The sequence below is a fragment of the Bufo gargarizans genome, unplaced genomic scaffold (genome assembly GCF_014858855.1).
Source record: "Bufo gargarizans isolate SCDJY-AF-19 unplaced genomic scaffold, ASM1485885v1 fragScaff_scaffold_295_pilon, whole genome shotgun sequence".
NCBI lineage: Eukaryota > Metazoa > Chordata > Amphibia > Anura > Bufonidae > Bufo > Bufo gargarizans.
Window position 1 is genome coordinate 202,880 of NW_025334085.1, and position 14,131 is coordinate 217,010.

Below are 14,131 nucleotides of genomic sequence, written 5' to 3' on the forward strand. Positions count from 1 at the left end.
TTTATGTTCATAGCTTCTTGACACTGTGTAATTTTTCTAGGCACAGGAAACCAAACCGAGATTTTAATTGGATGTGGGACCAAGGACGCATGCACCTATGGGCGGAGCTTTGTGGGGAGTATGATCCACAACCTAGAAGTGAACATCAGGTGCACAGGAAGGGCGAACACCAGCGTCAGCAATACTTTCTTTCTGGTTTTATTTGCCTGTATAATCTCTGTGGAGTAATTATTTTCTATTTATTATTATGAGTACATTTTAGGCTTTAGCCCCTTATGGACCGGGCTCATTTTCACCTTAAAGGGAACCTGTCACCAGTTTTATGGTGTCCTAACTAAGGGCAACATAAATAAGTGACTGATTCTCTTAGCAAAATGCTGGGTCACTTTCTTTAACTGACCCAGTCAATCTGCCAACATCTTGTATTGAAAAGCTCCAGCTGATAATGATGAGTCCTGAATATTCATGAGCTCCTGACTCTCCCCGCCCACTTACTGCTGATTGACAGTTATTTTCCATATGAATCAGCAGCAGGTGGGCAGGGGAGTGGCTATAGCTCTGAATTAAAAAAACGCTGGACTCACTGACATCACGCTGGACTCAAAGCAGCTCATTAGCATGCAGCATCTTTGTGTGTATATTATGAGGTAACCATCTGTCACCAGTAAGTGAATACATCTAAGGCACTTTTTAGTAGTTAATTACTGTATATAATTATTTAGATTATAATAAGATATCCACATGACAGGTTCCCTTTAAGGACCAGGCCATTTTTGCAAATCTGACCAGTGTCACTTTATGTGTGAATAACTTTAAAACGCTTTTACTTATTTAGGCCATTCTGAGATTGTTTTTTCATCACATATTGTACTTCATGACACTGGTAAAATGGAGTAAAAAAAATCATTGTTATTTATAAAAAAATACCAAATTTACCCAAAATTTGGGAAAATTTGCAAATTTCCAAGTAAACTCTTGTGGAACACCTAAAGGGTTAACAAAGTTTGTAAAATCAGTTTTGAATACCTTGAGGGGTGTAGTTTCTTAGAGGTCACTTTTTTGGAGCTTCTACTCTAGTGGTGCATCAGGGGGGCTTCAAATGGGACATGGCGTAAATAAACCAGTCCAGCAAAATCTGCCTTCCAAAAAGCACACGACACACTTTTCCTTCTGCACCCTGCCGTTTGGTCATACAGCAGTTTACGACCACATATGGGGTGTTTCTGTAAACTGCAGAATTAGGGCAATAAATATTAAGTTTTGTTTGACTGTTAACCCTTGCTTTGTTACTGGAAAAAATGGATTAAAATAGAAAATTTGCCCAAAAATAACTGTTTTGGCTCTGTTTTAATTTTTATTTTTCTGGCTGTGTTCATTTGAGGGGTTAGGTCATGGGGGACTTTTATAAAGCAGATTCTTACGGACGTGGCAATATCTAATATGTCTACTTTTTTAAACTTATTTAGGTTTTACACTATAATATCCTTTTTTAACCAAAAAAAAAAATATTTTTGTATCTCATTTTAGTCATTATTTTTTTAGTTTTTAGCCGATTGTCTTAGGTAGGGGCTCATTTTTTTGTGGGATGAAAGGACGGTTTTATTGGCACAATTTTTGGGGGCATATGACTTTTTGATCGCTTGCTATTACACTTTTTGTGATGTAAGGTGACCAAAAAATAGCTTTTTTTTACACCGTTTTTATTATTATTTTTGACCATGTTCTTCTGAGGGGTATTTTTATAGAGCAGATTCTTATGGACGTGGCGATACCTAATATATATACTCTTTTTATTTATTTTAGTTTTACAAAATAATATTATTATTATAATTTTTTTTCCTGGGCGATTGTCAGTGGCTAAATAGAATTAAAATTGGGGAAGGGGATTATAAATTTAGAACTCCATGGAAGTGTGGTACTCCCTGAAGCAACCAATAATGCAGAGGCCCGGATGATCAGGGCACATGTCATACTGAGTGGTGGTGTCCGTATCCTCCTCCTGTGACACACTCAGCACTTTTTTGGGGTCCGTTGCTTCTTTCCAGTATGGGGGACCACACCTGGAAAGTGTTGGCCAGGGACGATCCGGTCAGAAAAGATCAGGTCCTTGAGGACTGCCTCATAGAACTGAAGGAATGTCCCTGTGTTGCCAGCGCTCCAGGACAGCACAAAAGAGTTGTACAAGGCAACCTGTACCAAGTAGACCGCAACTTTTTTGTACCATGCCCGGGTTTCGCGCATGGCGTTATATGGCTTGAGGACTTGATCAGAGAGATCAACTCCTCCCATATACCGATTGTAGTCGACGATACAATTGGGCTTGAGGACCGTTGCCGCGGTTCCTCGCACAGGGACGATGCCGCTACCGTGAATTGTGGACAGTACAAGGTCATCCCTCTTGTCCTTATATCTGACCAGCAACAGGTTTCCACTGGTAAGGGCACGGGTCTCACCCCTGGGGATAGGTACCTGGAGGGGGTGGGTAGGGAGCGTTGCCCCCACACACACGCACACTAAATAAAGCTAACAGAAGAAAAAATATCTAAATAAAAAAAAATTAAAGCCCCAAAAAAGTAAAAAAAAAAAGATTCAAACTCGCTGATCAACGGTATGAAGCTGATCAGCAGTGGGGTTGGCAATGTGCTAACAGTGGCCGGACACTAAGAGTGCCGGCCACAGTCAGCACACGCACAAAAAAAAAATATAACATTTGCGCCCCCAAAAATGTGTGTGGGGGAAGCTACAGCACCCCTGGGGGGTCTAGGGTCACTCAGCTGAGTGCTGTGGACCTCAGACACCCGATCTGGGTGCTAAGCCCCCCAACAAACTTTTTTTTTCTCCCTAACTCTCCCTCACTATCCCTGCCTAATCTAACCTCTCCCTCACTATCCCTAAAATACTTTTTGAAGAAGGCTTACGTTGTTGGCAGAGGTGGCAGAAGACCGTATGGCTCCTCTCTCTCCTCGCTCCACGGAAGTCTATGGGCGGGGAAAGAGGCGCTCCGGCAGTTCAAATCTCCCGCCCGCTCCCCCAGTCAATCAGATGCGATCCTTAAGTACTGGGACATCATGTCGTACCTGTACGTCATATGTCCCTAAGAGGTTAAAACTAAATAAATTTTAAAGACAAAAAAAAAAAGTGTTATGTCACAGTGACCCTAAGAAGGTGCCTAGGAGCTCTAATTGGAAATACCATTCTGGTTGAAAGAGCCGAATTTCCTCATACAAACCCATTTGGGTCTGATGAGATGCCAAAAAACATAATTGTCTGTTGCTCCACCTCACATTACTTCACCTCTTGTTGCTTAATTTCCCATTCTTCCTCCTCCCATTGTTCCTCCTCCATTTGTTCCTTCTCCCCTTGCTCCTCCTGTTGTTGCTTCTTAGCCCATCGCTTCTGTTCTCGTTGTTCCTCCTCCTCTTGCTCTACCTACCGTTGCTCCTACTGTTGTTGCTTCTCAGCCCATTGCTTCTACTTCCCTTGTTCCTTCTCCCTTTGTTTCTCGTCCCATTCATAATTCTCCTGTAATGCAGTTAGTTGTTCTCCCATTGTTCCTCCTCCCATAATCCCATTGTTTCTCCTCCTCCTGTAATCCCATTGTTCCTCTTCACATTGCTTCTGCTCCCATTGTTTCTCCTCCGATTGTTCCTCCTCCTCTTGCTCCATCTCCCATTACTCCTCCTCCTGTAATCCAGTTATTGTTCCTCCTCTCATAATCCCATTGTTTCTCCTCCTCCTGTTATCCCGTTGTCCATTTTCACATTGCTCCTCATCCCATTGCTTCTGCTCCAATTGCTCCTTCTCTTGTTGCTCCTCCTCCCTTTGTTCCTCCTCCCATTGCTTCTGCTCCCATTGCTCCTCCTCCCTTTGTTCCTCCTTCCATTGCTCCTTCTCTTGTTGCTCCTCCTCCCTTTGTTCTTCCTCCCATTGCTTCTGCTCCCTTGTTGCTCCTCACTTTGTTTATCCTCCCATTGCTCCTCCTCCTGTAATCCTGTTATTTGTCCTCCTCCCATAATCCCATTGTTTCTCCTGCTCCTGTTATCCCGTTGACCATCTTCACATTGCTCCTCCTCCCATTGGTCGTCCCTGTTGCCCATCCTCCACATCTGTGACATTTTCCGCCTTGTCACTGAGACCCCAGATGCTCTTCTTGCAGGTCTGTAAGTCCAGTGACTGCTGGAACTGCATACCCCATCAGTTTTGCTCAGAAGCATACATAGAAGCGGATCTTATTCTCAAAATCAAAATGGTGCTGGGTCTGCCACCCAGCAAAGTATGCCATTTACACTTTTTCCATAACCCTTGGGTCAATTTCACAGTTGATGGGAAAAAAGTTCTGCACGTCCGTAATAAAGGCTTTTGATTATTATTATTTTTTTACTAGAATGTTTTTGTTTTTCCAAAGACTTTTTGGGATGTGTCATGAAGCATTTCTACATTTTTCCTTCCAGCACCTGCATCTGAATTCCTTTGTAATTGCATGTAATTAAACATTTAGTATAGCCAGTGAGCTATTCAATAAAATGTGTCTGTATAGCGCCCCCTGCTGTTTGTTCTTTTTTTTTTTTCTTTTGGGTCACTGAGCTGGTCAAACTGGCTCAGTTTAAATCTTCAACTGCCACCCGCCGTATGTTCTGTTAAAGCCATGGCAGTTACACGAAGAAAGCTGCAGCAGAAAGGACACGCCCTAGAGGCTGAAGATAATCTACCAAAGCAATTGGAGCGGTGAATGGGAAGATCTGTGGATCTATGTGAGGTACACGGCTGGCTCCAGCTTTATTCGTGTACTGTATGATGTCTGATTTTCATTTTTTACATCAATTGTGGCATGACCCCTTTAACCCCTTGCTGCAAACATCAGCAGCAGCAAGTGTCAGCTGTAGCAATCTGCTGCAAAAGCTGAGATCAGGGCTAGAGCGTGACCCCTTAGTTGCTGCAGTCAGTAGCCACACGCAGCATCCATAGGGTTAACAGAGGGAGGGGGGCAACTTCTATCTCCCATCAAAGGCATGGCGTGTTTTGTCCACCTCACCTGCCCAAAATTTTTATAAAAAGTTATCAAAAAGCCATATGTATCCCACAATGGTACCAATAAAAACTACAGCCCATCATGCAAAAAAAAAAAACAAGCCCTCACACAGCTACATTGGTGGAAAAATAAAAATGTTATGGTGTTAGTAGTTGGCGATGTAAAATATAACTTATTTTTAAGAAAAAAGTGGTTTTATGCTGCAAAAGTAGGAACACATGAAAAAAACTACATAAATTTGGTATTGCCATAACTGTATCAATCCACAGAACAACTTAATCATATTATATTATATATACCGCATAGAGAACCCCATAAAACTAAAAAAGAATTGCAATTTCTTCACACCTCACCTCCCAAAAAATGGTATAAAGGGCGATCAAAAGTCATATGTAACCCAAAATGGTACCAATAAAAATAACATCTTGTCACACAACAAACAAGCCCTACGCAGCTCAGTCAACCACAACCCAAAAAATGATGGCCCTTAAAAAAGATTACAGCAAATTCCATGTTAGAAAATCCAGGCACAGCTCCTTCCCTTCTGAGCCCAGCGGTGTGCCCCTACAGCAGTTTATGACCACATATGGGGTGTTTCATTATTGAGGAAAAATACAAATTGTGGGGTGCATTTTCTCCTGTTACCCCTTGTGAAAGTGAAACATTTGGGGCTAAAGCAATATTTTATTGTAAAAATTTTTTTTTTTTCATTTTCACATTTTCACAAATTCTTAGAATCACTTGCTGAGTCATATCGCTCACTGCACCCCTCAATAAATTCCTTGAGGGTTGTAGTTTCCAAAATTGGGTCACTTTTTGGGAGTCTCCACTGTTTGGGTCTCTTCAAATGCAACATGGTGCCTGAAAACCTTTCCAGCAAAACCTGCCCTCCAAAAACAATATTGTGCTCCTTCCCTTCTCAGCGCTGCCGTGTGCCCGTACAGCAGTTTAGGAGGACATATGGGGTGTTTCTGTAAACGGAAGAATCGGGGTAATCAATATTGAGGTTTGCTTTGAAAAAATTGATTTAAATTTAAAATCTGCACACAAAAAAATGTTTTTTACATTTTTTAATTTCACCTCCATTTTTTTTATTCCTGTAGACCACCTAACGTGTCAACAACGTTAAAAAAAAATCAGTTTGAATAATCTGAGGGGTGCACTGTCTAAAATGGGGTCATTTGGGTGGGCTCTATTATGTCTGCAGACAGTTTTGGCCTTAAAGGGGTCCTCTCACTTCAGTAAGGGGCCTTTATCATGTACATGCAGTTAATACAAGGCACTTACTAATGTATGTTGATTCTCCATGTTGCCTCCTATTCTGGCGGGACTCATTTTTCCATCAAATTACACACTGCTCATTTCCGTTACGACCACCCTGCAATCCATCAGTGGTGGTCGTGCTTGCACATTATTGGAAAAAAATGCTGGCCTATCTGGTGGCTGGGACCGTGGGAGCGCACATAGCCCAGTGCTTTTTTCTAGTGTGCAAGCACGTCCACCACTGATGGATTGCAGCGTGGTTGTAACCATGGAAACAAGCAATGTATAGAGTCACTTTGGCACTGTAAGAAACGGAGGCTGCCAGGCCTCTACTTAAAGAGCGCAACCTAGCATCTGGAGTGGGGGTTGCATGAGAGGAGGAGGTTTTGGAGGGGTTCTTGTTCAGAAATTTGCTGTGGGGCCCGAACATTTCTAGTTACACCAGAATAGCTTCAAACTGCCTGTTGGGGGTATTCCTGCAGCATTACAAGCAGGCGCCATCTGTAAAGCCAGAACTTAAGTGGTTAATACAATAATAAGCGTTAAACATAAAAATAATAACAATGCAGTAAAAACGAACGGAATCGTCAGGGCAGCAAAACAGACGCCGCTGTCATCGCCTGAGTAAATCCCTACGGTTTCTTATGATGTTATTTTTCATATATGACTTTTCTGTTTCTGTTCCATTTTCTCACCCCTCATCTTTCAGCGCACATTGCAATCTGACGCGCCATGTTGTGTGATCCGCGGACACCAAGCAGTTATACCCGATGACAGGTCCCAAATAACTATACGGAATAACTGTCCTCGATCCCGATGAAATCAGTGACCCAGAAAATGTGTCCTTACTGAACGCAACGCATTGTCTAGAAGTTCTCGTCAGGAAGGATCACTCTCATCATCTCCCCTTTTTCACAGCTTGTTCTCTATGTATTGTCACATGTTTCCGGTGTTACATGTAAATATATATAAATCTCAGAACCTTTACTTTTTCTGCTCTTGATTACAATCCTACGGCACATACAACAGCCTCTTACAATTAGTGGAAATGATCCTTCAGATGACAATAAGACCAGTCACACGAGGTCCCTGGCGAGTTTGGGGCACGCTCCCATAGAATGAGGCAGGTGCGCGCCCTGTGACACTTAGAGATAATTACAGGTGACTAATTACAGACCCGGCAGCGGATATCTGCACCTCTGATGTAATGTTAGAAGCAGGGAGGTGCTTTGTTCCTTGCCTCGGAGATCCTGCTTCGTGAGTTACAAATAAAGGATTTTGTGCACCCGGGGGGCAAAACCAGCGGGGGGGGGGGGGGGGGGGGGTGTTGCAGGATTCGGTTATGACTCGATCGCAGCGAACTTGTGAGTAGCGCTGCAATCCCAGTCCTTTCCATGACTGATACCGTGATACGTGGTTGTGCTCATCATGTAGCCCCCGTCTTAGGGTTCATGCACACCACCGTAGACTGTTTTGCGGGTCTGCAAATTGCGGATTTGCAAAACACGGATACCGGCCGTGTGCGTTCAACATTTTGTGGAACAGAACGTCCAGGCGATAATTGAACCGTCCTATTCTTGTCTGTAATGTGGACAAGAATAGGACATGTTCATTTTTTTGGGGGGGGAATGGACATACAGATGCAGACAGAACATGGGGCGCTATCTGCATCTTTTGCAGCCCCATTGAATCGAGGGAATGGATTCCACATCCAATTCGCAAAAAATACGGCTTGGATTTGGACTAAAACCATGGCCGTGTGCATGATGCCGTAGAGCGCAAACACCAGAGGAGAATAAGAAAAGATGACCTGGAAAACTAAATGCAGTATAAACCGCTAGTGGTGCTTGGTAAATAATGCACAACCAGGGTGGTGGCCCTTTTTTATGGCTTCTGCAGCGGGGTACATGTTGAAGTCACTGGGTGGCATCTCAGTTTGCTGGCATGGTAGTGATCATACAGATGCCGGACATCCTCCAGTGGTCATTCCCAGCTCTTCCATCTTGGAGTCATAGTTCAGACATGGTGGTCGGCCGCTGTACATGGGAAATCCTTCGTCCCATCCAGTCCAAGATATTGTGGACTGGATGGGACGAGAGAGAGAGAGAGAGAGAGCGTGGGAGAAATCATTCTCCGGCAGCCCGCGCGTGGAGCAATTTCTTCTTCTTTTTGTCTGGGAGTCGACCTCTGCGACCAACACCGTGACTGCCGTCCTTCTCCACACACCTGGACCTCTGATCTGAACTTCTAAAAAGGGTATTTAAAACAAGTGATTAATAAAAAATATTAATTGAAAGGGTGGGGAAGGGGGGGGGGGGTGGCACTTGTTAGTATTGCACATAAAACATGCCTTTTCTATAGGTAATAACATTTCCTATATAAAGAGTCCGTCAAAGCACAAATATTGTATTTTTTAAGTACAAAATTTGGAAAGTTGTGATTAACTCCGTATGTATTCTGATTACCTACAATATTATTTCATTACAAAATATGTGCATAGTGTATATTGCCGCGAGGTGCCAAAGTGTTCAGGTTTGGCTTGAAGGAAAGGTGGCAACATCAGCTTCGTACGCCATGTTGCTCATTAATTAGAGAGGACCCAGCACTAAACCCTGGGGTCACCACTTATAACCCGGGACCATTCTGAATAGGAATCATTGACCACAACTCTCTGCACACGGTCCTTCAGTCAGTTCTCAATCCAATTACAAACTATACTTATCAAGCCAATAGACCTTACTTTACTTATTAAACATCTATGAGAGACAGTATCAAAATCCTTAGCAAAATCCAGAAACACTACATCCACACCCCTCTGTCCAGGCTTCTACTTACCTCACTATATCCACAGCCGCCCCTCTGTCCAGGCTACTACTTACCTCACTACATCCACAGCCGCCCCTCTGTCCAGGCTTCTACTTACCTCACTACATCCACAGCTTCCCCTCTGTCCAGGCTACTACTTACCTCACTATATCCACAGCCGCCCCTCTGTCCAGGCTTCTACTTACCTCACTACATCCACAGCCGCCCCTCTGTCCAGGCTTCTACTGACCTCACTACATCCACAGCCGCCCCTCTGTCCAGGCTTCTACTCACCTCACTACATCCACAGCCTCCCCTCTGTCCAGGCTTCTACTCACCTCACTACATCCACAGCCGCCTCTCTGTCCAGGCTTCTACTCGCCTCACTACATCCACAGCCGCCCCTCTGTCCAGGGTTCTACTTACCTCACTACATCCACAGCCGCCCCTCTGTCCAGGCTTCTATTTACCTCACTACATCCACAGCCGCCCCTCTGTCCAGGCTTCTACTTACCTCACTACATCCACAGCCGCCCCTCTGTCCAGGCTTCTACTTACCTCACTATATCCACAGCCGCCCCTCTGTCCAGGCTTCTACTGACCTCACTACATCCACAGCCGCCCCTCTGTCCAGGCTTCTACTTACCTCACTACATCCACAGCCGCCCCTCTGTCCAGGCTACTACTTACCTCACTACATCCACAGCCGCCCCTCTGTCCAGGCTTCTACTTACCTCACTACATCCACAGCTTCCCCTCTGTCCAGGCTACTACTTACCTCACTATATCCACAGCCGCCCCTCTGTCCAGGCTTCTACTTACCTCACTACATCCACAGCCGCCCCTCTGTCCAGGCTTCTACTGACCTCACTACATCCACAGCCGCCCCTCTGTCCAGGCTTCTACTCACCTCACTACATCCACAGCCTCCCCTCTGTCCAGGCTTCTACTCACCTCACTACATCCACAGCCGCCCCTCTGTCCAGGCTTCTACTCGCCTCACTACATCCACAGCCGCCCCTCTGTCCAGGGTTCTACTTACCTCACTACATCCACAGCCGCCCCTCTGTCCAGGCTTCTATTTACCTCACTACATCCACAGCCGCCCCTCTGTCCAGGCTTCTACTTACCTCACTACATCCACAGCCGCCCCTCTGTCCAGGCTTCTACTTACCTCACTATATCCACAGCCGCCCCTCTGTCCAGGCTTCTACTTACCTCACTACATCCACAGCCGCCCCTCTGTCCAGGCTACTACTCACCTCACTACATCCACAGCCGCCCCTCTGTCCAGGCTACTACTGACCTCACTACATCCACAGCCGCCCCTCTGTCCAGGCTACTACTTACCTCACTATATCCACAGCCGCCCCTCTGTCCAGGCATCTACTTACCTCACTACATCCACAGCTGCCCCTCTGTCCAGGCTACTACTCACCTCACTACATTCACAGCCGGCCCTCTGTCCAGGCTTCTACTTACCTCACTACATCCACAGCCACCCCTCTGTCCAGGCTACTACTCACCTCACTACATTCACAGCTGCCCCTCTGTCCAGGCATCTACTTACCTCACTACATCCACAGCCGCCCCTCTGTCCAGGCTACTACTCAGCTCACTACATCCACAGCCGCCCCTCTGTCCAGGCTACTACTCACCTCACTACATCCACAGCCGCCCCTCTGTCCAGGCTACTACTGACCTCACTACATCCACAGCCGCCCCTCTGTCCAGGCTACTACTTACCTCACTATATCCACAGCCGCCCCTCTGTCCAGGCATCTACTTACCTCACTACATCCACAGCTGCCCCTCTGTCCAGGCTACTACTCACCTCACTACATTCACAGCCGGCCCTCTGTCCAGGCTTCTACTTACCTCACTACATCCACAGCCACCCCTCTGTCCAGGCTACTACTCACCTCACTACATTCACAGCTGCCCCTCTGTCCAGGCATCTACTTACCTCACTACATCCACAGCCGCCCCTCTGTCCAGGCTACTACTCACCTCACTACATCCACAGCCGCCCCTCTGTCCAGGCTTCTACTCACCTCACTATATCCACAGCCACCCCTCTGTCCAGGCTTCTACTTACTTTACCACATCCACAGCCGCCCCTCTGTCCAGGCATCTACTTACCTCACTACATCCACAGCCGCCTCTCTGTCCAGGCTACTACTCACCTCACTAAATCCACAGCTGCTCCTCTGTCCAGGCTACTACTCACCTCACTACATCCACAGCCGCCCCTCTGTCCAGGCTTCTACTTACCTCACTACATCCACAGCTGCCCCTCTGTCCAGGCTTCTACTCACCTCACTACATTCACAGCCGCCCCTCTGTCCAGGCTACTAGCTACTACTTACCTCACTACATCCACAGCCGCCCCTCTGTCCAGGCTACTAGCTACTACTTACCTCACTACATCCACAGCCGCCCCTCTGTCTAGGCTACTACTTACCTCACTACATCCACAGCCGCCCCTCTGTACAGGATTTTACTTATCTCACTACATCCACAGCCGCCCCTCTGTCCAGGCTACTACTCACCTCACTACATCCACAGCTGCCATTTGTCCAGGCTTCTACTTACCTAACTACATCCATAGCCACGCCTCTGTCCAGGCATCTACTTACCTCACTACATCCACAGCTGCCCCTCTGTCCAGGTTTCTACTCATAGAATATGTCGGCAGATAAGAACCATTTGGCCCATCTAGTCTGCCCACGTCACTACATCCACAGCCGCCCCTCTGTCCAGGCTACTACTCACCTCACTACATCCACAGCCGTCCCTTTGTTCAGGCTTCTACTTACCTCACTATATCCACAGCCGCCCCTCTGTCCAGGCTTCTACTCACCTCACTACATCCACAGCCGCCCCTCTGTCCAGGCTACTACTCACCTCACTACATCCACAGCCGTCCCTTTGTCCAGGCTTCTACTTACCTCACTATATTCACAGCCGCACCTCTGTCCAGGCTTCTACTCACTTCACTACAGCCACAGCCGCCTCTCTGTCCAGGCTTCTACTCACCTCACTACATCCACAGCCGCCCCTCTGTCCAGGCTACTACTCACCTCACTACATCCACAGCCGCCTCTCTGTCCAGGCTACTACTTACCTCACTACATCCACAGCCGCCCCTCTGTCCAGGCTACAACTCACCTCACTACATCCACAGCCGCCCCTCTGTCCAGGCATCTACTTACCTCACTACATCCACAGCTGCCCCTCTGTCCAGGCTTCTACTCACCTCACTACATCCACAGCCGCCCCTCTGTCCAGGCTTCTACTCACCTCACTACACTCACAGCCGCCCCTCTGTCCAGGCTTCTACTCACCTCACTATATCCACAGCCACCCCTCTGTCCAGGCTACTACTCACCTCACTACATCCACAGCCGCCTCTCTGTCCAGGCTTCTACTTACCTCACTACATCCACAGCCACCCCTCTGTCCAGGCTACTACTCACCTCACTACATCCACAGCCGTCCCTTTGTCCAGGCTTCTACTTACCTCACTACATCCACAGCCGCCCCTCTGTCCAGGCTTCTACTCACTTCACTACAGCCACAGCCGCCCCTCTGTCCAGGCTACTACTCACCTCACTACATCCACAGCCGTCCCTCTGTACAGGCTTCTACTTACCTCACTATATCCACAGCCCCCCTCTGTCCAGGCTTCTACTCACTTCACTACAGCCACAGCCGCCCCTCTGTCCAGGCTACTACTCACCTCACTACATCCACAGCCGTCCCTCTGTACAGGCTTCTACTTACCTCACTATATCCACAGCCGCCCCTCTTTCCAGGCTTTATATCTCACAGACGGTTCTGTATTGTTGTATCTACAGATTTCAGGGCTCCTAGCTTGTTGTGCTGCAGCGCTGGGGTCCTGGGTTCAAACCTGACCAAAGCATATGTTTGTATGTTCTCCATGGGCACCTCCCAAAATTATAGCATATCCACAAGGTATGTCATACGAGTCTGATAGATGGAGCTCACCTCCGGAACATGGACTTATCTCCGGAATGAAGGTCACGTACCCACATCTCACCTGGTAAGCTGCCCACCACATCCAGGCATAGAATAAATGGAGAGGGGGTCATACACATCTGCGACTTTCTTCTGTCACTTCAATATTTGAATCCAGGACTGGGGTGGCACGCCCCTTGTACTAGGCTATGCCCCAACCACCTTTCCATTTACCGCTCTGCCTACTCTCGCCCATCGCCCCGCTTCCTAATGCGCTTTGGCCGGCGACACACATTGTCAATAAGCATGGAGGGCTGCTTACCAGGAGTCTGGGACGTCACCTCAATTTCAAGAGTCTCCTGGATGTTCCAGGAGAGTTGGTAGAAACTAATCAATTAATCCGCCATCAGTTACTCACCTTTTCAGATTCCCTTACGGGTCACACGGCTGTAGCTGTAGGTCTGAGGCGTCTCCGAGACGCATGCCCGGACAGACAACAATAAGATTACAAGAGACAATCCTTTTATAAAAGGCAGACTTTTATTTAGAATTTTCCGCATTAATTCTAAAAGAAAAGAAGGAATGATCTCACTTCCATGAGAAGACATTATGAGAACATAGATATTAGCGGTTCTGCTCCTGGAAGCCAAGGAGAGGAGGAAGAGGTCAAGGACTGGACCACAGACTGGAGGTCCAGGACCTTTCAGTTACAGGAGGAGGTCTTTATTAAAATAAGCATTTCTCACCCAACGTCACCTAATTTTCTATCCTGTCACCCAATACCCCACCCATTGTACTCCGCTTTCTACCTCAAAAGCTGAACTTATTGGAAATTATTGTATATTCTTCGATGTCTCTGACTTTTAAAGGAACAGAACAAGATTAGGGGAAAACAGAATTTAACTCTTGTCCATAGTCTGGGTCTGGGATTACAGATCTCCCTCACTCACCACAATGGAGCTGAGCTGTAACACCAGATATGACCTGTAGACCAAAGTGGCGCTGTTTCTAAAGATAAAAAGCAGACCCTAAATACTAATCTCATAAACCCCT